The 2838-nt window shown below is 49.6% G+C and overlaps 1 pseudogene; it reads right to left on the bottom strand.

Annotated features, from left to right (window-relative positions):
* Positions 1-317: 317 nt before the first annotated feature.
* On the bottom strand, positions 318-1585 carry LOC145978481 (large subunit ribosomal RNA; annotated as a pseudogene).
* Positions 1586-2838: the final 1253 nt, after the last annotated feature.

The following is a 2838-nucleotide window of genomic DNA, read 5'->3' as shown; positions in this document are numbered from 1 at the left end:
CAGGCTAGAATCAAGCTCAACAGGGTCTTCTTTCCCCGCCGCTGACATTCTCCAAGCGTTTCCGCACTCCCAGGTTAACCTGGGTCGTCAGTCTTTTGGTCGGCTGGGTGATAAACCCCAAGTCCAGCTATCCGCCAAATGCTGGAAGCCCCGGTGGCCGGCACCACCCACCAGCGTAGTGCCGGCTGCCGGTTTGGGTGTCCTCCCCCGGTCGAAACCGGGGTCTGGACTCCCGGCGAAGGTCCCGGAAGGGTCCTCCTAACAGAGAATAGGAGTTGCTTGCTTGCTTTAATCAGGTGCCGTGCAGCCGACAGCACGAACCTGCAAGCGAGGGCTGCCTTTCAACGGGTCGCCACCGTACGGAGGCTTCACCGCTCACGACGCCCCGCCAGATACTCAAGTCGTCTACGAGTGGTTCAAGGGTCCCTACGTCCGAGTGCTTGATTACCCCGTGAATCCCCATCTAGAATCCCAAAGACCTCGGTCAGTGGGGCAAGTGGGCGGAGTCTCGATGGCACTACTCGCGGGGAGCCTTGGGTGAGTTTCCCCACCCGTTTGGTGGCTCCCCGCCTTACCGGTCCCCCGTGAGGGGGTCCAGCGTTGGTGGTTCTGCCTTTCAGAGTGCAGGGACCCACGGTCACGCAGCTCCGGGCACAGCTTCGGCCTTAGAGACGATCAGGCTTCAGCCGTCGGACGTAGCTTCGCACCAAGGTTCGATCGAACCAGCGCGGTAATATTGGTCCGAACCTGGGGTTCCTCTCGTACTAACCAGGATTACCTTGGCCGCGTTCTAAACGCCAGGAGGATAAAATTAACCTGTTTCACAACGGTCTAAACCCAGCTCACGTTCCTTGTTGGTTGGTGAACAATCATACGCTTGGGGAGCGCTGCGTCCCCACGGTAAGAAGAGCCGACATCGAAGAATCAAAAAGCCGCGTCGCTATGAACGCTTGGCGGCCACGAGCCAGTTATCCCTGTGGTAACTTTTCTGTCACCTCCCGCCGAAGATCCTTCGGACGGGGAGGATCGATAGGCCCCGGTTTCCCGGGTCCCACCCGTACTGAGGGTGCGGATCAAGGCGGCTTTTGCCCTTTCGCTCTACCCGAGGTTTCTGGCCTCGGTGAGCCGCCCTTAGGACACCTGCGTTATCCTTTGACAGATGTTCCGCCCCAGACGAACTCCCCACCTGCCGTTGTCCCCGGATCGGGTCGGCCCCCTGTCCGGCACGGACCAGGAGTCCGGTCCGGCCGGCCAGTAGCAGGGGCCTTGGTTCGCGAACGGCGTGCGACGAGGATGGGGAACCCCGACGCCCGCGTCCCGCCCAACCGGGTGAGTCAGGAAACAGTGAGAGTAGTGGTATTTCACCGGCGGGCACCCGAAGGAGCCCTCCCACTTATGCTACACCTCGTCACGTCTCCCGACAGCGGCAGACTAGAGTCAAGCTCAACAGGGTCTTCTTTCCCCGCTGACATTCTCCAAGCCCGTTCCCTTGGCTGTGGTTTCGCTAGACAGTAGGTAGGGACAGGTTTTGAGGGGCACGGGGGACGAGGTCCTCCATCCACCTCTCACCTCACTCACAATCACACCTTCTCTCCCAGCGTAGTTCCCGTAGATTGCAGTTCTTTCTTGCACTTTTAGCTGGGAGCGGTCGTGCCCCTCAGAAGGATTAGGGTGTAAAAAGGAGAAGGAGAGGATTAATCACCTTGGTACCTGAAGATTACACCAAGGTGTATTTCCAACACTAGATAGAGAGTATTAAAAGAATAGATATTTTAGTAGACAACACAACAATAAGATATAGAATAAAAGATGAGATAAAATATATCAATATAAAATAAAAGAAGGAAGAACATATGAAATAGATAAATGAAATATCAAGCAAAAAACCATAATATAATATAATATAATTCGATATAATTCAGATTCAGGAAAGCTCCAAAGTTTCAAAGATTTATCATGTGAGATGGTCCTTAGACCAATTCCTTTTAAGAATTAATACTTGTAAATTGTTTAGAAGGGACAACCAGAAGAATGGCAGTTCCCATCCCCATTCTTCCTGCTGCACACAGGTCCAAGAAATGTCCAGACAGGCCCAGTCCCAAATTCGGCCTAGTCCCAAATTTTTGAAGAACTCATCACCGACACAATCACTTCAACTGTTAAGGATAATATTGTAGTTCACAACAGTTCTCGACGTTGACACCCACTTCTTATTCTATTCCATTCCAGCCAGTCCTTAGACCAGTATTAATTTCTGGCTAACTCTTGACTTTGAAGCCATCAAGTCCAAGAAAAGGAGAGAAAATGTATAATGAAGATAAGAACAATAATAGATAAAAATAAAATGAATAATATGTAATGAAAATATACAATAACATGACACTCTCAATAATATATAATATAATAATAATATAATAAGATCAGTACATAGTATAAGTATGAATGATAATTAGGAAATAAACCAATATTTCCAATGAATTTCTCATGGAAGATGGTCCTTAGACCAGTTTCTTTGTAGAAAGATTTTCGAGATGTTTTAGAAGGGACAACCAGAAGAGTGGCTGTTCCCATACGTTCTTCTAGCAGCATACTGGTCCAGGGAAAGTCCAGCAAGATCGGCCCAGTTTCCTGAAGCACTCCTGATGCACTCTTACAGCACTCGTCTCCAACGACTCACTACCACACTTAGAGGGAATGATGTAGTTCACAAAAGGTCCTCAGCACTGAACATCCTCTTCTTATTCCACACTGACCAGTCCTATCCAATAGTTTACTTCTTGTTAACACTGCTCTTAATGATTTATCTCTGTTTTTCCTCTCAATGTCTTGATGTAATAG

Source organism: Lepisma saccharinum, chromosome 24 (genome assembly GCF_977018435.1).
Source record: "Lepisma saccharinum chromosome 24, izLepSacc3.1, whole genome shotgun sequence".
Classification (NCBI taxonomy): domain Eukaryota; kingdom Metazoa; phylum Arthropoda; class Insecta; order Zygentoma; family Lepismatidae; genus Lepisma; species Lepisma saccharinum.
Note: the sequence above shows the minus strand (reverse complement) of the source record. Positions and strands in the feature narration are given on the sequence as shown.